The following is a 22,046-nucleotide window of genomic DNA, read 5'->3' on the forward strand; positions in this document are numbered from 1 at the left end:
GCTCCCATTATAAAGTATGGGAGCACGGTCAGTAAAATAACAAAATAGGACATGTCCTATTTTTATGGAAGCTTTCTACGGCCTGGACACCTTCCCGGAAATATACGGGAAGATGTCGGTGGGCCATAGAAATTAATAGAACCATATTTTGATCCGCAATTACGGTCCACAATTGTGGACCAAAATTACGTTCATGTGTATGGAGCCTTACAGCCAGAGATGGGTAAGATATGAGGAATGAATAATCTTAAATGATCTTAAATTATCTTAGTCCCATATGGAAAAATTCTTCATATATTTCTCAGTTTTTATTGTAATGTGAGACAGGAAAGGACCAAAGAAAAGGGAAATGGGAATTGCTGGGATTTTATTCAGTTTTATTATTTAATTTTTTTCTGAAGGCTAACTTTAAAGGAGTTGGGACCGAAAAGTATTAGCAGTGTACTCACTGTGAGTACACTTGCTAATATACGTTCCGTTCCCCCATCGTGCTGATTTTGAGATTTTAATTGTTTTTTATAGCGCTGGTGGTGGACCGTGGAAGTGTAGTGGCACAGTTTTTCTTCATGATGACACGACTCTTCATCATGTGACAAGCCCCGCTACACTTTATGTAATTGCTGTACTACTGTTACAGAGATTACATAGAGTACAGTGGGGCCGCTCACATGACTAAGAGACGTGTCGTCATGAGGGAAGACTGTGCAACTGGTAACCTCAACAGCTGATTAGTGTGGGGTCCAGGTGTCGGACCCGCACATATCATATACTGATAAACTATCCTGTGGATAGGCCATCAGTATGAAAAACTGGTCCGTGCCCGGACAACCCCTTTCATGTATGGGCATGGCCTTGGTGTCTGAATTTTTGTGTTTCTATAGAGGCTGGAAAAGGCTGCAGAAGCGAGGAGCATGGATTATAGAGGAGCTGTCACCTCTCCTGACATGTCTGTTATAGGAAATCCTTGTATTCCACATAAAGTCTTTGTGTAGTCCAGGACTAATAGACAAATGCATGTTACCATTCCCATTGTCAGGAGGATGTGTCCCTACACAGTGTGATACTGTCAGCGATGGTTGGAGACTGTATGTAGGGACACAGCTCTTTGACAAGAGGAATAGTAACACCCATTTGTCATTGCTCGCACAGAAAATGGTGTTCGCTATAGGCCACGCAGAACAGCGATAGGGAAGGGGGTCCTATGGTCTACTTAATCCGCCACTGAATAATCCTTGCATGTTTGAGACAGTGAAGACAAGGGGCTATGTAAAGATGGCACAAGGATATAACATGAGGTTACTGGAGCGGTTCCCTTTTTAACCCCTTAAGGACGCAGCCTAGTTTTGGCCTTAAAGGAACAGTGTCATCACAAAAAAAAATTTCATATGTTAAAGATGTTAGTGCTTTATTAAAAACGTTTATATTTATTTGTGTGTTTGTGTTTTACTTTTTCTTATTTTTACACTTTTTCTTCCCTATGGGGGCTGCCATTTTTTGTTCCATTTCTGTATGTGTCGATTAACGACACATACAGGCATGGAATACGGCAGCCACAGTCCCAAAGGGACTGCGAACGGCTCCCGTCCCATCCACTTCTGTGTACACCGTCTGTGTGGGAACTGCGCATGCGCCGCTCCCACGCAGTCCAATTTGAAATTGGCGCCGTCCGGCGCCATTTTCCTGTGGACCGGAAGTCGCGGCCGGACAGTAAGATTACTACTTCCGGTCGCGGCTTCCGGACTTGTGCACTTGGACCAGCGGCAGCAGACGGAGCGGACGGGCCGGAGGGAGCCGCGGCGGCAGGAGCAGGTAAGAGATTTCAATGTATGTTCGTGTTTGTGTACGTTTACTACTGTATGTAAACCTACTACACTGTGTGTTAGCTCCAAAAATGGCGACACACAGTGTAGGAGGATAGACCGTTCAAACCCCTCGTTTATCCCGGCACTAGCCAGGATAAAGGAGGGGGGATGCTGAGAGCTCACTAGAGCGAGGGCTTTTTACCCAATTTTGCAATGCTGCAATTTTGGGAATAGCTCCATCTAGTGACCAGCAATGGGAAATATTATAAATTAGAATCTAATTTATAATATTTCCTGACTCGTGAAAAAAATAAAAAAAATTTGAACAATGTTTAATCACCTACACACGAAATGTTTAATTAAAAAAAAACAAACATGTTTTTCTGCCAACACATTCCCTTTAAGGCTCAGAGCCCATTTTTCAAATCTGACATATTTCACTTTATGTGGTAATAACGTCGGAATGCTTAAACCTACCCAAGCGATTCTGAGATTGTTTTCTCGTGACACATTGGGCTTCATGTTCGTGGTAAAATTTGGTCGATATATTCAGTGTTTATTGGTGAAAAATTGCAAAATGTAGAGAAAATTTTGAAAAAATTGCATTTTTCAGAATTTAAATGCATCTGCTTGTAAAACAGACGGTTATACCACCCAAAATAGTTACTAGTTCACATTTCCCATATGTCTACTTTAGATTGGCATCGTTTTTTGAACATTCTTTTATTTTTCTTGGACGTTACAAGGCTTAGAACATAAACAGCAATTTCTCATATTTTTAAGAAAATTTCAAAAGCCTTTTTTTTAAGGTACCTCTTGAGTTCTGAAGTGGCTTTGAGGGGCCTATGTATTAGAAACCCTGATAAAACACCCCATTTTAAAAACTAGACCCCTCAAAGTATTCAAAACAGCAGTTAGAAAGTTTTTTAACCCTTCAGGCATTTCACAGGAATTAAAGCAAAGTGGAGGTGAAATTTGCATATTTCATTTTTCTTGCTGAATTTCAATTTTATTAAATTTTTTTTCTGTAACACAGAAGGTTTTACCAGAGAAACACTACTAAATATGTATTGTCCAGATTCTGCAGTTTTTAGAAATGTCCCACATGTGGCCCTACTGCGCTCGTGGACTAAAACACAAGCCCTAGAATCAAAGAAGCACCTAGTTTTTTATTAGAATATATTTTAGGCAGCATGCCAGGTTTGAAGAGGTGTTGAGGTGTCAAAACAGTAGGAATCCACCAATAGTGACCCCATTTTGGAAACTACACCCCTCAAGGAATTCATTTAGGGTTGTTGTTACCATTTTGACCGCACAGTTTTTTCACAGCACGTATTTGAATTGGGCTCTGAAATGAAAAAAATGTCATTTTTTCCAATAAAATTTCATTTGTGATCAAAATTTCTTATTTTCACAGGGAACAAAATACCCCATTTTGTTGCCCAATTTGTCCTTAGTGTGGCAATATCCCATTTGTGGTGATAAACTGCCGTTTGGGCCCATGGGAGGGCTCAGAAGGAAAAGAGCGCTATATGTTTGTTGGAGTCCAGATTTTGTTGGATTGGTTTTCGGGTGCCATGTCGCATTTGCAGAGCCTCAGAGGTATCAAAGCAATGGAAACCCACCAAAAGTGACCCCATTTTGGAAACTACACCCCTCGAGGAATTCATTTATGGTTGTTGTTAGCATTTTGACCACACAGTTGTTTCACAGCACCTATTTCAATTGGGCTGTGACATTAAAAAAATGACATTTTTTCCAATAAGATGTAATTTTTTACCAAAATTTCTTATTTTCACAGGGAACAAAATAGTCAATTTTGTTACCCAATTTCTCCTGAGTGCATCAATACCCCATTTGTGGCAATAAACTGCCATTTGGGCCCATGGGAGGCCTCAGAAGGGAAGGAGCGCTGTGTGTTCTTTGGAGTACAGATTTTGCTGGTTTGGTTTTCGGGTGCCATGTCGCATTTGCAGAGCCCCAGAGGTATCAAAGCAATGGAAACCCACCAGAAGTGACCCCATTTTGGAAACTACACCCCTCAAGGAATTCATTTATGGGTAATGTGACCATTTAGACTCCATAGTTTCTTCACAGAACTTATTTGAATTGGGCTGGGAATTAAAAAAATATACATTTTTTCCAATAATATGTCATTTTAGCTCAAAAATTCTTATTTTCACAAGAAATAAAATACTCCATTTTGTTGCCCAATTTGTCCTGAGTACGGCAATACCCCATTTGTGGCAATAAACTGCCGTTTGGGCCCATGGGAGGCCTCAGAAGGAAAGGAGCGCTGTGTGTTCTTTGGAGTACAGATTTTGCTGGATTGGTTTTCGGGTGCCATGTCGCATTTGCAGAGCCCCAGAGGTATCAAAGCAATAGAAACCCACCACAAATGACCCCATTTTGGAAACTACACCCCTCAAGGAATTCATTTATGGGTGTTGTGACCATTTTGACCCCATAGTTTTTTCACAGAACTTATTTGAATTGGGCTGGGAATGAAAACAAAATTATTTTTTTCAAATAATATGTAGTTTTGGCTGAAAATTTCTTATTTTCACAAGAAACAAAATACCCCATTCTGTTGCGCAATTTGTTCTGAGTGCCGCAATACCCCATTTGTTGTGATAAACTGCCGTTTGGGCCCATGGGAGGGCTCAGAAGGAAAGGACCACCATTTGGCCTACTGGGGATTTTCTAGTGCGAAGTCATGTATGCAGAAGCCCCTGAGGTACCAGTACAGTTGAAACCCGCAAGAAGTGACCCCGTTTTAAAAACTACACCCTTAAGGCATTCATCTAGAGGTGTAGTGAGCATTTTGACCGGAGACCTACTCCCCATAAACTGTAATGTGGGTTCTCCCGGGTATGGCAATACCCTACATGTGGCTGTTATCAGCTGCCTGGACACACAGCAGGGCCCAGAGGGGAAAGACGAGGGGGGATAAGCTGTGTGGAGTGAATCAGGGTAAGTAAAATTGGGGTAAATTATAAACCAAGGGATGTATGATAAATTTTAAAACACTTTCATACAGAGCTCTGGTTATTCGGGACACGTGTCACATTGATATATTGTGTCATCCATTATCGCCCTCTTATAGCAGACTTTGCACCTCTTTTGACTTTTTCCCTTCTTGCCAGTTTGGGGAACTTCTCCTGGAAAGTGTTGCCCTGGTACGATGCGTGTGGGCTCGCTTCCAGAAGTACTGGGTGCCCCCCCTTCTTGGTCCCTAAATATTAGGTTCTTGATAATCACATCTTGAAATTCCAGGAAAGTTCCCGTCTGGCCTGCACATCGACTGTAGCGGCAGGGGGTAGGGAGACGGACAAGTGAGCCCTAATCTACCCGCCACTCTGTCCCTGCCTACTTGCAACGACCCGCCCTAGGCGACGGGGTACAACTGGGCGGCGGTCCCTGCGCTCAGTAAGTGCACGACAAACACGACAAACATACAAGGAACACAAGCAAGGAAAAGGGGCCGTTGCCCACGGCAACACCGTGAGCAACCAGAGTGGTGAACGAGCCGAGTCAAGCCAGGAGTGTGCGAGGTACAAAACGAAAAGCAGAAGAGTAGTCGGTAAGCCAGGGTCGGTATGGAGCAGGATCAAAAATAGCAGGAGCTGTAGCTGGGCCAGGAACCACAAGGAAGGAAACCAAAGCAATAACAAGCACCGAGGGACAGGAAGTGCAGGCTTAAATAGACCGAGGGCGGGAGCTAGCTGAGTCTGGCCAGGTTACGATAGGCTCTCCCACTCCTAAGCCTGCCAGCCTGAATGGTGGAAGCAGGAGTCAGTCTCAGGGATGTATTCTCAGGTGCTGACTGATTAGTTCTGGGAGTTAACCCCGCAGTGCCTGGCAGATCCTTTACAGTACCCCCCCTTTTATGAGGGGCCACCGGACCCTTTCTAAGTGGACCTGGCTTACTGGGGAAACGCAGGTGGAACCTCCTGACCAATACCCCAGCGTGAACATCCCGGGCGGGTACCCAAGTCCTCTCCTCGGGCCCGTATCCTCTCCAATGGACCAGGTACTGGAGGGAGCCTTGGACCATCTTGCTGTCCACAATCCTGGCCACCTCGAATTCCACCCCCTCCGGGGTGAGGATGGGAACAGGAGGTCTCCTCGAGGGAGCCAAGGACGGGGAGCAGCGTTTGAGGAGGGAGGCATGAAACACGTCGTGTATCCGAAAAGACGGGGGTAACTCCAGCCGGAAGGAGACAGGATTGAGGACCTCAATGACCTTATACGGCCCAATAAACCGGGGAGCAAACTTCTTGGACGGAACCTTGAGACGCAAGTTCCTAGACGACAACCACACCAGATCCCCGACCATAAACAGGGGGTTAGCAGAACGTTTTTTATCAGCCTGAGTTTTTTGTACGCTCTGGGACACCTCTAGGTTTTTCTGAACCTGGGCCCAGACTGTGCACAGTTCCCGATGAACGACCTCTACCTCAGGATTGTTGGAACTACCAGGTGAAACGGAGGAGAACCGTGGATTAAACCCAAAATTACAAAAAAAAGGAGAGACCCCAGACGAGTTACTGACCCGGTTATTAAGGGAAAATTCGGCGAGGGGAATGAAAGAGACCCAATCAAATTGACAGTCAGAGACAAAACACCTTAAGTATTGTTCTAGAGACTGATTAGTCCTCTCCGTTTGGCCATTGGTTTCAGGATGGAAGGCAGAGGAGAAGGACAGATCAATCCCCAACTTCATACAGAAGGCTCTCCAAAACAATGAAACAAATTGTACCCCTCTGTCCGAAACAATATTGACAGGGACCCCATGGAGACGCAGGATGTGTTTGACAAACAAGGTAGCCAACGTTTTGGCGTTGGGTAGTTTCTTGAGGGGCACAAAGTGGCACATCTTACTGAAGCGGTCCACCACCACCCACACCACCGACTTGCCTTGGGATGGAGGCAAATCGGTGATAAAATCCATGGAGATATGTGTCCAAGGTCTCTGGGGAATGGGCAACGAACGCAGTAAGCCCGCTGGTCGGGACCTGGGAGTCTTGGACCTAGCACAAACCTCACAAGCGGCGACGTAGGCCTTAACGTCTTTAGGCAACCCAGGCCACCAATAATTTCTGGTAATGAGGTGTTTGGTACCCAGGATGCCTGGATGGCCAGATAGTGCGGAGTCATGATTTTCCCTAAGTACCCTTAGCCGGAATTGCAGGGGAACAAACAGCTTGTTCTCAGGAAGGTTCCCGGGAGCTGCACCTTGATCAGCAGCAATTTCAGAGACTAAATCAGAATCGAACGAGGAAATGATTATACCTGGAGGCAAAATACAAGCAGGATCTTCCTCCGAAGGAGGGCTGGCCATGAAGCTACGCGACAGTGCATCAGCCTTAATATTTTTAGACCCAGCCCTATAGGTAACCAAAAAATTGAATCTGGTAAAAAATAACGCCCATCGAGCTTGTCTCGGGTTTAGCCTCCGGGCAGATTCTAGGAACACCAGATTCTTGTGGTCGGTAAGGACCGTTACCTGGTGCCTAGCCCCCTCCAGGAAGTGGCGCCACTCTTCAAATGCCCATTTAATGGCTAAGAGTTCGCGGTTGCCAATATCATAGTTACTTTCAGTTGGCGAAAACTTCCTGGAGAAGTAGGCACAGGGGCGGAGATGGGTGAGGGACCTGGTACCCTGGGACAAGACAGCCCCCACTCCCACCTCAGATGCGTCAACTTCCACGATAAATGGCTCCATTTGGTTGGGCTGAACCAGCACCGGGGCCGAGACAAAGCACTTCTTAAGGACCTCAAAAGCCTGGACAGCCTCAGGAGGCCAGTGGAGGAGATCAGCACCTTTGCGAGTGAGGTCCGTAAGGGGCTTAGCGATGACCGAGAAGTTAGCAATAAATCTCCTGTAATAATTAGCAAACCCCAAAAAACACTGTAACGCCTTCAGGGAGGCAGGTTGGACCCATTCCGCCACAGCCTGAACCTTGGCGGGGTCCATGCGGAATTCATGAGGAGTGAGGATTTGACCCAAAAATGGAATCTCCTGTACCCCAAACACACATTTTTCGGTTTTGGCAAACAGTTTATTTTCCCGAAGGACCTGGAGCACCTTCCTGACATGCTCCACGTGGGAGGACCAGTCCTTGGAAAACACCAGTATGTCATCAAGGTACACTACCAGAAAAATCCCCAGGTAATTTCTCAAAATCTCATTTATGAAATTCTGGAAGACCGCAGGGGCATTACACAACCCAAAGGGCATGACGAGGTATTCGAAATGGCCTTCGGGCGTGTTAAACGCAGTCTTCCACTCATCCCCCTCTTTGATGCGAATAAGGTTATACGCCCCCCGTAGATCCAATTTAGAAAACCATTGGGCCCCCTGAACCTGATTAAAGAGATCAGGAATCAAAGGAAGGGGATACTGGTTCCTTACCGTGACCTTATTCAGGCTACGGTAGTCAATGCATGGCCTAAGACCACCATCCTTCTTCCCCACGAAGAAGAAGCCAGCACCTACCGGAGAAGAAGAGGGACGAATGTAACCCTTGGCCAGGGATTCCTGGATATACACTCTCATAGCTTCACGTTCGGGACAAGAAAGATTAAATATCCTACCCTTAGGAAGCTTAGCTCCTGGTACCAATTCGATAGCGCAATCGTATTCTCTATGAGGAGGTAACACTTCGGAGGCCTCCCTAGAGAAAACATCAGCGAAGTCCTGAACAAACTCGGGTAGCGTATTCGCCTCCTTAGGGGGAGAAATAGAATTAACAGAAAAACATGACGTACAACATTCATTACCCCATTTGGTTAGCTCCCCAGTATTCCAGTCAAACGTAGGATTATGCAACTGCAACCAGGGAAGACCTAGCACCAAATCGTACGATAATCCCTGCATCAACAGTACAGAGCACTGCTCCAAATGCATGGAGCCAACAAGGAGTTCAAAAACAGGGGTATGCTGTGTAAAATAACCATTAGCAAGAGGAGTGGCGTCGATACCCACTACCGGGACAGGTTTAGGCAAATCAATAAGAGGCATAGCAAGGGACATAGCAAATTCCACAGACATGATATTAGTAGAGGACCCTGAATCCACGAAAGCACTGCCGGTAGCAGACCTACCACCAAAAGAGACCTGAAAGGGAAGCAAGATCTTAGTACGTTTCATATTTACGGGAAATACCTGTGCGCCCAAGTGACCTCCCCGATGATCACTTAGACGCGGAAGTTCTCTGGCTGCAACCTTACGCTTAGGACAGTTGTTCACTTGATGCTTGTCGTCCCCACAGTAGAAGCAGAGACCATTCTTCCTGCGGAATTCTCTACGTTGTTGGGGGGACACGGAGGCCCCGAGTTGCATAGGTATCTCTGAATCTTTCGGGGAGGAACGAAGCAACGGAGCTTCGGGAGGCATCATGGGGGAGTCGGAGGAGAAAACACATAAACGTTCACGTTGTCGTTCCCTGAGACGTCGGTCAAGTCGTATCGCTAAAGCCATAACCTGGTCTAGGGAGTCACAAGAGGGATAGCTAACTAGCAGGTCTTTCAGGGCATTCGACAGACCCAACCTAAACTGGCACCTTAAGGCAGGGTCATTCCACCGAGAAGCTACGCACCACTTCCGAAAGTCAGAGCAATACTCCTCAACAGGTCTCTTACCCTGACTTAAGGTCACCAGCTGACTCTCGGCAAAGGCAGTCCTGTCAGTCTCGTCATAAATAAGTCCGAGAGCAGAAAAGAAACAATCAACGGAGGAAAGTTCAGGGGCGTCAGGAGCCAAGGAGAAGGCCCACTCTTGGGGCCCTTCCTGGAGCCGGGACATAATTATACCCACCCGCTGGCTCTCAGAACCTGAGGAATGAGGCTTTAAACGAAAGTAAAGCCTACAACTCTCCCGAAAGGAGAGAAAAGTCCTCCGGTCCCCTGAGAACCGGTCGGGCAACTTGAGGTGGGGTTCAAGAGGTGCGGTGCGGGGAACTACCAGGGTAGCATCAGGCTGGTTGACCCTCTAAGCCAGGGCCTGGACCTGTAGGGAGAGACCCTGCATTTGCTGAGCCAGAGTCTCACGGGGATCCATAGTGGTGTCAGGGACCAGGGGTAGACTAGGTATGGGCTTGTTATTATGTAGCGGCAGGGGGTAGGGAGACGGACAAGTGAGCCCTAATCTACCCGCCACTCTGTCCCTGCCTACTTGCAACGACCCGCCCTAGGCGACGGGGTACAACTGGGCGGCGGTCCCTGCGCTCAGTAAGTGCACGACAAACACGACAAACATACAAGGAACACAAGCAAGGAAAAGGGGCCGTTGCCCACGGCAACACCGTGAGCAACCAGAGTGGTGAACGAGCCGAGTCAAGCCAGGAGTGTGCGAGGTACAAAACGAAAAGCAGAAGAGTAGTCGGTAAGCCAGGGTCGGTATGGAGCAGGATCAAAAATAGCAGGAGCTGTAGCTGGGCCAGGAACCACAAGGAAGGAAACCAAAGCAATAACAAGCACCGAGGGACAGGAAGTGCAGGCTTAAATAGACCGAGGGCGGGAGCTAGCTGAGTCTGGCCAGGTTACGATAGGCTCTCCCACTCCTAAGCCTGCCAGCCTGAATGGTGGAAGCAGGAGTCAGTCTCAGGGATGTATTCTCAGGTGCTGACTGATTAGTTCTGGGAGTTAACCCCGCAGTGCCTGGCAGATCCTTTACATCGACGTAGCATGTACGCATTGTACAATGCCATCTGTATGATGTGCCCGGCCAGCTTCTTATACCACACCGCATGGCGCTGTAGGGTTTCAGGGCTTGATCTTACAAGTCCATCCCTCCCATGTACCTATTGTAGTCCAGGATGCAGTCTGGTTTGGGGGTGGCCTTTCCTTCATATATCCTAAACCTGTAGGTATACCCTGATGCACTCTCGCACAGCTTATACATCTTCACGCCATACCTTGCCCTCTTACCCGGCAGGTACTGGCGGAATTGAACCCTCCCTTTAAAATGTACCAGGGACCCATCAATAGAAATACACTTCTCGGGGGTGTATGCTTGGGAAAACCGGGCACTGGAACGGTCTAATAGGGGTCTCCGTTTATACAAACGGTCAAAACTGGGGTCATCTCGGGGTGGGCACGGCTCATTATCAGTATAATGTAAGAAGCGAAGTATTGCCTCATTTATTTATTTTTTTAGGTTCCAGTTCAGTTCTGAAGTTGCTTTGAGGGGACCATATATTAGAAACCCCTATCAAATACCCCATTTTAGAAACTAGACCCCTCAAAGTATTCACAACAGCATTTAGAAAGTTTATGAACCCTTTAGGTGTTTCACAAAAATTTAGAGCAAAGTAGAGGTGAAATTTACTTTTTTTTTTTGTCAGAAAATCCTCTTTATACCATTTTTTTTATAACACAAAAGGATTTATCAGTGAAACGCAACTTAATACGTATTGCCCAGATTCTGCAGTTTTGAGAAATATCCCACATGTGGCCCTAGTGCAGTAATGGACTGAAGCGCCGGCCTCCGAAGCAAAGGAGCACTTAGTGGATTTTGAAGCCTCTTTTTTATTAGGCACCATGTCCGGTTTGAAGAGGTCTTGTGGTGCCAAAACATTGGGAACCCCCCAAAAGTGACCCCAATTTGGAAACTAGACCCCTTGAGGAATCCATTGTAGTTTTCTTGGGGTGCATGCGGCTTTTTGATCAGTTTTTATTCTATTTTTAGGTGGCGTGGTGACTAAAAAACAGCAATTGTACGATTGTTTTTTTTTTCGTTTTTTTTTACTGCGTGCACCGTGCGCTATAAATGACATATTCACTTTATTCTGTGGGGCGATACGATTACGGCGATACCAGATGTTTATAGTTTTTTTTTATGTCTTATGGCGTTTGCACAATAAAATAAGTTTTGTAAACAATCATTCACTTTTTGTGTTACCTTATTCTAAGAGCCATAACGTTTTTATTTTTCAATCAATAAAGCCAGGCGAGGACTTATTTTTTGCGTAACGAACTGTAGTTCCGATCAGTACCATTTTTAGGTACATGCGACTTTTTGATCTCTTTTTATTCCATTTTTTGGGAGGTGAAGTGACCAAAGAATTGTGATTGTGGTGTGGTTTATTATTATTTTATTTTACGGCGTTCACCGTGCGGGATAAATAATGAAATAATTTTGTAGTTCAGGCCATTACGGACGCGGCGATACCAATTATGTATAGATTATTTGTTTGTTTATATATTTTTATTAATAATAAAGGACTGATATGGGAAAAAGGGGGATTTTTACTTTTAGCACTTTTAAAACTTTTATTTTCTTATCTTTTTTAACTTTTTTTTAACTTTTTTACTTTGTCCCACTAGGGGACATGAGGGCAGGAGGCCCTGATCGCTATTCTAATACACTGCACTACATGCGTAGTGCAGTGTATTAGAACTGTCAGCTACTCACTGACAGCAAGCATAGTGGGTCATTGTTTGGTGTCCGGTTGCCATAGTCACCATCGCCGGCCGCTATCGCGTAGCAGGCCGGCGATGGCAGCTTAACCCCTAAAAAGCCACGATCTCTATAGAACGCGGCTTTTAAGGGGTTAATCAGCGGGGACACAGCGATCGGTCCCCGCTATAGGAGCTGTGACAGCTGCTGAACAAGACAGCAGCGTCACAGCTCCTGTATGTGTCGGGAGGACGGCCGAAACGGCCGTTACTCCCGAGACGTACTATTACGGCATGGAGCGCGAACGATACAGCTGCCATGACGTAATAGTACGTCAAGGAGCGGGAAGGGGTTAAAGGGAATGTGTCGCTAGAAAATAATTTTTTTTTTATTTAAACAGTTAGTGTATAAATGATTAAACATTGTTCTAATTTTTTAAATTTTTTCACGAGTCAGGAAATATTATAAATTAGATTCTAAGTTTTAACATTTCCCAGTGCTGGTCACTAGATGGAGCAATTCCCAAAATTGCAGCATTGGCATGTGGTAAAGCAACCACATTGCTTTATGCTGCAAAATTTGAGAAAACACACTCGCTCTAGTGAGCTCACAGAATCCCCCCTCCCTTATCCTGGCTAGTGCCAGGAGAAAGGAGGGGATTGAACGGACAAACCTCCTACACTGTGTGTCGCCATGTTTTGAGCGAACACACAGTATAGTAGGTTTACATACACTAGTAAACACACAGTAAAACACGTACATACACAGACCTAACTTACCTGCTCCTGCCGCCGCCGCTCCCTCCGGTCCGTCCGCTCCCTCCGCTCCAAGTGCTTGCATTAGAACACAAGTCCGGAAGCCGCGACTGGAATTAGTAATCTTACTGTCCGGCCGCGGCTTCCGGTCCACAAGAAAATGGTGCCGGACGTCGCTCGGCCGAAGACCTTCCATTTGGACTGTGTGGGAGCGGCGCATGCGCCGTTCCCACACAGACGGCGTACAGCATAGTGAATGGAACGGGTCCCGTTCGCATTCACTATGGGGCTGTATGTGCCGTATTCCATGTCTGTATGTGTCGTTAATCGACACATACAGAGATGAAAAAAAATGGCAGCCCCATAGAGAAGAAAAAGTTCAAAAATAAAAAAGTAAAACACAAACACACAAATAAATAAAAAAAAATGTAATAAAACACTAAAAGCAAATTGGTATAAAAAAATTTTTTTTTCGCGACACCCGTCCTTTAAGAAAAGAAAATCGCAGACTAAATTTATTTTAAACAGTTTGATTTTACTTAACACAACTGAGATTACAGTGGCACATAAAACATAATGCTTATCTCTTTAAGAAGCACAATATGCTTGATGGTCACAATACTCTAAAGAGGTACACAATCTTGGAAGTTGCAGTTCACACAAAGTGAATAACTCTCTTATCAATGCAGAATAGCTAACCAATAGAAATAGTTAACAATTAAAGAAAACCTCCTCCTCAGGTCTCTGCCTGTCTTACAGAGATCATACCCAGACTCTGTTACTTCGCACAGTCACAAAGCAAGCAATTATTTCACTGTAATATAAAGCAATCTTGATTTTGTCTCCCTCTAAATTATTAACTACTCACTGAGTAGCTCACACAGTCTCACACCTCTACCACACTTACTTTCCCACCACTGGCCAGGTCTCTCTCACCACCCCTGTACCTGGAGCATTATCCCACCCATTACAGAACCTACACTTTATGGCCTTGTCATCCTTCTCACACTGTTCCTTCATCTAAAGGGTTTCATTCTACAAGACATTAGTCTCTAGGTCACAGTTCCCTAAATCTCAAGGATTCCACCTTCTACTGTTGCTCAGTGTCCCTGGCTCTCAAGAGTTAAGTCTATAAAGGACACTGTCTTCCAATGTTCCTCTCCTAATCACACCATAGGCTTCGTTCACATCTGCGCTAGGGCTCCATTCCGACGTTCCATCTGAGTTTTCCGTCAGAACGGAGCAGTATCTTAGTCGACTATGGTATTGACTCCGTCAAAACGACGAAAACCTTGCACAACGGAGACAAATGGAAACCATTGGCACCGGATCCGTCACCATTGAAATCAATAGTGGCGGAAACCTATGGTTTCCGTTTGTGTCTGTCAGGGCTCCGTTCCGATGGAAAGCTCAGACGGAAGAGCCCTAGTGCAGAACGAAGCCTTACAGGCCCTTCCACCATAAGTCACTGAGATAACGCTTTAGGTACACCTCCACGCACCTAGCCACCACTGGATCAAGTAAAGCTTCTCTCTTTAGGGCCTTGACTCTCAAGGGCTCTTACTTCGCTACCACTAAAGGAAAAGGAAAGCTATTAGATGGCGGTGTAAATGTTTTTTGTGACGCGATGTTCCAACATTTTTGGGTTTGGATATATGGCTGGATATTGAATAATATTTAAATGAAAGAAATAGTTCTAAAGTAGATGCAGGAGATTACATTTGTAAGTTCACTGATGTTTTTATAGCACTTTCATTACACTCCCACATAGTAGCTCTTTATATTTGATGCAGCTTACAAATTGTTGATTTATTTATTTCTCTATCTCCAGGCTCATATGAATGGACACAGCCTTTTTTTTTTTTTTTTGGTAAATGCACTCATATTCAAGTTACAGTAGGAAGATTCAATATAGCTTCTTTCCCCAAGCCCTAAAACTTGATCCCAGAATATTCCAAAATCTTTCTGAAGGGTCATATCAACTAAATCACCTTAGCTTTGGGGGCTATGGAACTATACAGTCCCCTACGTCATTGTGAATTTCAGGGTATGGGTGTCCAGCAGAGCAAACCAATAACATGTATAGGGTAAGGTCCTCTGTGCATACCCCATGATCTTAAAGACATGCTTCATGTAACAACAGATCAGCAAAATCTCCATAATAGCTGCTGAAGGGACACATGTTTTAAAGCTGTGAACAAGAGGCATTCTTATTAAAAAATTTGCTACCATAGGAATGTTTTTCTTGCCCTACAGGAATAGACCTGAAAAATCAAATTTCGGTATCTGAAAAATCCCAAACACATGCCGAAAGTAAGCAACATCTGGAATATTGACATTAAAATATAATCTGCATTGAATGTACAATGTTTCAACGGACAAAATGTATGACCTTAACTTTTATTGATTTTCCCAAACGAATACAATATGGCCACACAACTATTTCACTCTCAAAGTCATGAAACCACATTGTATCCATAGAGAAGAATTAACCCTGATACAATGTGAATATTGGGCCGGCATATGTAATCGTATTATCTGCTGTTTAATCCAATATGCAGTCTTTATAGGCACCAACCTCTATATTGTGCAACATGTTCTGTCTATAATGTACAAGAATAACAGGTGTCTAATTCAATGTAATTTATATATGTACATATATGATGTGTGATATTGTATATGCAAGGCCCTATTATTGCTATGGAACAAGAATTGGCACTTGGGCAAGGGGTACCTAATATGTAGAGCGTTTCCTGTTGCCCAGTACAACTTATAGGCAACAGTCAGGGATTTATAACCAGCTCATCTTTATTTTAAAATGTAACTAGTTGACATCAGATAGGCATGAGTGTGCTGATCAGAAGGCATTCCCCTATACATGTTCATGTGAAGACATAGCTGCATGAGACAGATATAGTCAGTGTCGGGACAGGGTTCAAGATGACCCACCCTCCATGTATACAGAGTATGTGCTTGTCCACTTTAAATGATATCGTAAACTTTGTTGTTATCATTGCACACACAGGACATATCATTAATAAGGTCTAATAGTGTAGGTTATTTGTTAACACACCCTAGTGCCAAGAGATTGGCTCCAAAGTCAGCTCCAAATGGGGTTGTCTGTAAGCCTGGGCCCAGCAGAAGATCCTCTGGTACTCTGATGGACCGTGCAACCCTGAATATAGCGTTATGATGTGAAAAGAACAATGGCAGTAAAATAGAAGTTACAGAAAATGTGGAAGATTCTGGCTCTCCTAAAAGCGGAGAATAGTAATGTCAGGTTCCTGTAGGGAATCTCTACATACATACATTCGGCTTGTTCATATAAGTATTGTAAGGCCTGGTTCACACATAGCGAAAATACTGAGGACTGTCTGCAACTGATTTTTTTGCGGAAAATCCACAGCATAATACATCAGCAGCAGAGTGGATGAGATTTGAACAAATCTCAACCGCACGCTGCGTAAATGATAAGTGGAAAAACCGCTCAGAAATTGACCTGCTGTGCAGTTTTTCAATCCGTAGCATGTCAATTGTATTTGCGTAATCACTGCTTTTTTTGTTGTGGGTTCTTCCCATTGAATACAATGGGGAGGTAAAACCTGCAACAAATAGCAGAGGTTGCGATTTTTGTGTCGGAAAAGCTGCAATTCTGCCGCAAAAATCGTAACTTCTGGAATGACGTTTCATCCAATGTGACCGCTGCAGTCAATCACAGGCTGCAGCGGTCACAAGGGATGAAATGTCATTAAAGGAGGCCGGGCTGCAGGATGGCAGAGGGACGCCTCGCCATGGCTACGGGTAAATATGAAAAAAAATTTACATGCAGTTTTCCGCAGTGGACATTGCGGCCAAACCACAAATTTTATGCGTTTTTTTTTGGGCCGGAATTACCTGCGGCGACCAGGGCAGACATGCTGTGTGCTTTTACGCAGCGTATCCGCGCTGTGTGAACATACCCTTAGGGCGCGGCCAGACGTGGCAGAGTTTTTCCGCTGAAAATGTTGGTGCAGATTTGGGGCAATTACGCAACGAATCTGCACCAACATTTGCATATTTGACAGGTAATTCAGACGTTGCAGAAAAGACAGCGGACTTTCCACAGATTTCAGTTTTTGCATTGCAAAGGCCGAAATCCGCAGTGAAATTCCGCTTCTTCTCCGCAACAGACAGTGCGTGCTGCGGACTGAAAATTCCGCACTGCAGCCTATGGTCCACAGCGGAGTTTTCCGCAACATCTGAACTAACTTGCCTAAAAATGTATTGAAACAAGTGTAAAAAACGGCCGCTGGGAATTCCACTGCGGACTGTCCGGAGCAGAATTCCACAGCAATCCCGCCACGTCTGGCTGTGCCCTAAAGGTAACATCTAACAGAAGGGCCATGTCTATGAGTCAAGCTGTAAGCTGGTGAAATGGGTTAGAAGCAAGCCTTTGGATTTTAGAACTGTAAGAAGACAACAGGTTCCTTTAAGGAAGTGTTTCCATCATTCTTTGCTTTGCAGTCCAATATCTTAGGTTGCTTATGTTAGGGCAAACTTCCTTTTCCCTGTTATTTCACACCGAATAACTACCTTTGTAAATTGAAAACTGAGGGCATGCGTGGAAGAAGTATACCAGGCAGACAAATGGTGGTACAGATCCTCCCTCAGTGAAGTAGGAAGTGAAGACTAAACTTTTATTGAACAAAGAATCACAAAACTCCTCCCTAGAGATGTGGGGCGTGCTTAAGCCCTATTGGCTCTATTCAGCTGTAAGTTCATCTGTACACTCCTCTTGCATTCCAGGGGCGGTGTCTTCCATAGGCGTGTTCCTCATACAGACTCCATTGTTCCATGGATTCAATCTCCTTGTGAAATATACTGAAATATGCTGTCTCTAGAACGTGGCCCCTCATCCCGTCCTACCTTCTGCTGATTTTGCTGACCTCCAACCACACACTGATCAGGTGGCCTGGGTTTTCTGGAAACAGTGAAGCGCGTTTTAGTACACTGTATGCGGAATTCCCTTAGACGTTCCCTGCTATGGGAGTTCCGGAAACAGTGTAGCATAACGCAAAAATGCTCCGACCTAGAGATAGGTGAGGGTCCCAGAGGAAATTGTTTTTATGCTATTTTACCATGAAGTATAAATAATGTGATAAATTATTGCATGGGTCTGTAAAATTACGGCGATACCAGATTTCTATGATAATTTTCTTTATGTTTCAGTACCTTGCACAATAAAAGCATGTTTTATAGAAAAAGCTATTTTTGTGTGAGAACTATAATTCTTTTATTTTTGAGTGCTTGTTTTTGCAGGTCAATTTGTTCTTTTTATTGGCACCATTTTGGTGTAAGTCTAATTTATTAATTAAAGTTTATACATTTGTGGGGGGATTGCACCATGCCATAAAAATAATATGTTTACTTTATCAGTACTGTAGAATATACATGAACCGCATCTCCACAATATATACTTTGATCTATAGCTGCTATTAAAAAATTTCTAAATGTGAACATGAGGTTCTTTGTTAACATTTTGATCAAATTGTATAAGCCCACTTGCCACTTCACGGCGACCTCTTTAAAGTGGGTCCCTACTCTATTAGGCTAAGTTCACACTACCGTAAGTACAGGGGCGTAGCTAAAGGCTCATGGGCCCCGATGCAAAAATTCTTACTGGGCCCCCCCCCGCAAACTTCTCATGGCCGACGGTCCGCAGCTTTCAGCTGCATCGCTGGGTCTCCTAAGTGACCCAACAATGCAGCACTAGCAGCCAGGGGGCGTCACTAAGGCTGGGTTCACACACCCTATTTACGGACGTAATTCGGGCGATTTAGCATTGAATTACGTCCGAAAATGCGGCTCAAAAGCGCATTTGAATGGGTCTTACGATGTTCTGTGCCGACGGTCATTCTGTGCCCGCGTCAAAGAAGTGCCTGTCACTTCTTCAGACGTAATTGGAGCCGTTTTCCATGGACTCCATAGAAAAACAGCTCCAATTACGTCCGTAATGGACGCAGCGAAAGACGCCTGCACATGCCATTACGGCTGAAATTACGGTGCGGTTTTCTCCTGAAAACAGCACCGTAATTTCAGCCGTAACAGACGCTGCCGTGTGAACATACCCTCAGGGCTTAAAATGTCAGGTAAATAGCCCCAATACATATGTGTCCGCCCAAAAAAAAGTGTGTATATGAGACAGCATAGCATATCTATAGCACTACGACCCTATAAACTATGGATAGGATTAGATACAGTGGCTCAGCAGACAGTATCACACAGGATAGGATTAGATATAGGGCCCAGCAGACAGTATCACACATGATAGGATTAGATACAGTGGCTCAGAAGGCAGTATCACACATGATAGGATTAGATACAGTGGCTCAGCAGACAGTATCACACATGATCGGATTAGATACAGTGGCTCAGCAGACAGTATCACACATAATAGGATTAGATACAGGGCCCAGCAGACAGTATCACGCATGATTGGATTAGATACAGGGCCCAGCTCGCTGACATTGCGGCTCCAGCGCTGGACCCAGGATAGGTAAGAATAATAATTTTGCTTCTTTATGTGTTACTGATTATTTTTTTGTGTTTGTGTTTTTTTAGAGGTTCGGTTGTTGGACTTCGGATTCGAGGACTTCAATGATGGCGTTTTTTTTATTCTCAATAAAATGGTTAATGAGGGTTGTGTTTTTTTATTTCAATAAAATATTTTTTCTATGTGCTTGTATCTTTTTAAACTTTATTATCACCGCCTTAGTAATGGCCGCTGGCTGATTGACAACCTCCATTACTAAGGCGAGGCTTAATGTTAGCCGGTGCAGAGGCTACACTAACCCCCATTATTACCCCGGTACCCACCGCCACCAGGAGTACTGGGAAGAGCCGGGTACGAACCAGTACCCGACCATCTGTAGTGACGGTCAGGCACCGGGGTGGCCGCAAGCTGGTAGTATTAGGCTGGGGAAGGGCAAAAACAGTGGCCCTTCCCACCCTTGTAATGCTGCCTGCTGCTGCTGTGTTGTATCTGGCTGGTTATGAAAATTGGGGGGGACCCCACATCGTTATTTGTTATTTTTTTTTTTTTAAATGACGTGGGGTCCCCCCCATTTTTCATAACCAGCCAGATACAATAAAGCAGCAGCAGCCTAGCATCACCAGGGTAGGAAGGGCCACTGTTTTTGGCCTTTCCCCTCCTGATAATACCAGCCTGCGGCCACCCCAGTGGCCGACCATCACTACAGATGGTCAGGTACTGGATCGTACCCGGCTCTTCCCAGCACCACTGGTGGCGGTGGGTACCGGGGTAATAAAGGGGGATAATGTTAGCCTCTGCATCGGCTAACACTAAGCCCCGCCTTAGCAATGGATGCTGTCAATCAGCCGGCGGCCATTACTAAGGCGGTAGTAATATAGTTTAAAAAAAACCACAAAGACATAGAAAAAATATTTTATTGAAATAAAAAAAAAACCCACACAACCCTCATTAACCATTTTATTAAGAAGAAAAAAAGCTGTCATCGAAGTAGTCCTGGAATCCGACGTAGTCCAATGACCGAACCTGTAAGAAAACACACAAAAAATGATTAGTAACACGTGTGTTAGGCTTAGATACAGGGCCCATGTGTGATACTGTCTGTGGAACCCTGTATCTAAGCCTACCACAAGGTAGGCTTAGATACAGGGTCCAGCAGACAGTAATCTTATACAGTATACGATTACTGTGTGCTGGGGCCCTGTATCTAAACCTACAGTGTGGTAGGCTTATATACAGGGCCCAGCAGACAGGATCACGCATGGGCCATGTATCTAAGCCTACCATGTGATTGGCTTAGATACAGGGCCCAGCAGACAGGATCACACAATCTGTGATCCTGTCTCATGGGCCCCCTAAGCCTGCTACATCGTAGGATTAGGGGTTGTACAGTCCCTAAACATTGATGGCCTATCCTCAGGATAGGCCATCAATAGCTGATGTGTCTCCCGGGACCCGCCAATCAGCTGTTTTGAAGGGGCCGCAGCACTCGTACGAGAGCTGCTTCCCCTTCATTTCACTACTCGCTCACACTGTGAATCGCCGACACGGATTCACAGTGTGCCGGAATGAAGTGACAGGAATGAAGGGGAGCAGCTCTCGTACGAGTGCTGCGGCCCCTTCAAAACAACTTATTGGCGGGTCCCGGGAGTCGGACCCCGCCAGTCAGGGCTAACCTTACCTTTCTCTTCGGCCGCGGCGGGAGTTCTGTCGTCTCGATGCTGTGCGCGGCGCATAGCGCTGTGACGTCATGCGCTGCGCACAGCGCTTGACGTCAGGACTTCCGCTGCGATCCGGAACCAGGAAGGTAAGTAAAGTATGTTACTATAGTAACAGGGGCCCGCGGCCCGAGTTACTATAGTAACTTTTTATTGATGTGGTGCGGGGGGCCGTGGGCCCCCCTGGCTTCGGGGCCCGGTCGCAATTGCGACCGCTGCGACCCGTATAGCTACGCCAGTGCTTAAGTATACGTTTTCGAAAGATTAAACGAAAAGCAACGGTTCCATTAGAAATACCATTGATTTAAATTGTAATTCTTTTGTTTCAGTTGCTTTCCGTTTGTCTCCGTTCGCTAGGGCACTATCTAAAGGGGGCGGTGTGTGGCGCAATCTACAGGAGTCTGTGTGTGGCACTATCTACTAAGGGGGGTCTGTGTGGCACTATCTACTAAGAGGGGTCTGTGTGGCCTTATATTCAAGGGAGAGGGGATGTGTGGCATTATATACAGGGGGAGCTGTATGGCACTATCTACAGGGGGGCTTTATGGCGATATCTACATGGGGATGTATGGCACAATCTACAAGGGGCACTATTTATAAGGCGGCCCATTCAAAAGTTTGCTCTGGGGCCCAGTCTTTCCTAGTTACACCCCTGTGCACTTGATATAGGTACTGCACTTGAGTAGGGACCCACGTTAATAGAGGTTGCCATGAAGTGGCAAGTGGGCTTATACAGTTTGATCCAAATGTAAACTGAGAACCTCATGTTCATATATGTTTACATTTTCCTAGCAAGTGGATATGCGGTCCATATTTTCATCTCTCCCTTGTGGATGT

This window comes from Rhinoderma darwinii, chromosome 1 (assembly GCF_050947455.1).
Source record: "Rhinoderma darwinii isolate aRhiDar2 chromosome 1, aRhiDar2.hap1, whole genome shotgun sequence".
In the NCBI taxonomy this organism is placed as follows: domain Eukaryota; kingdom Metazoa; phylum Chordata; class Amphibia; order Anura; family Rhinodermatidae; genus Rhinoderma; species Rhinoderma darwinii.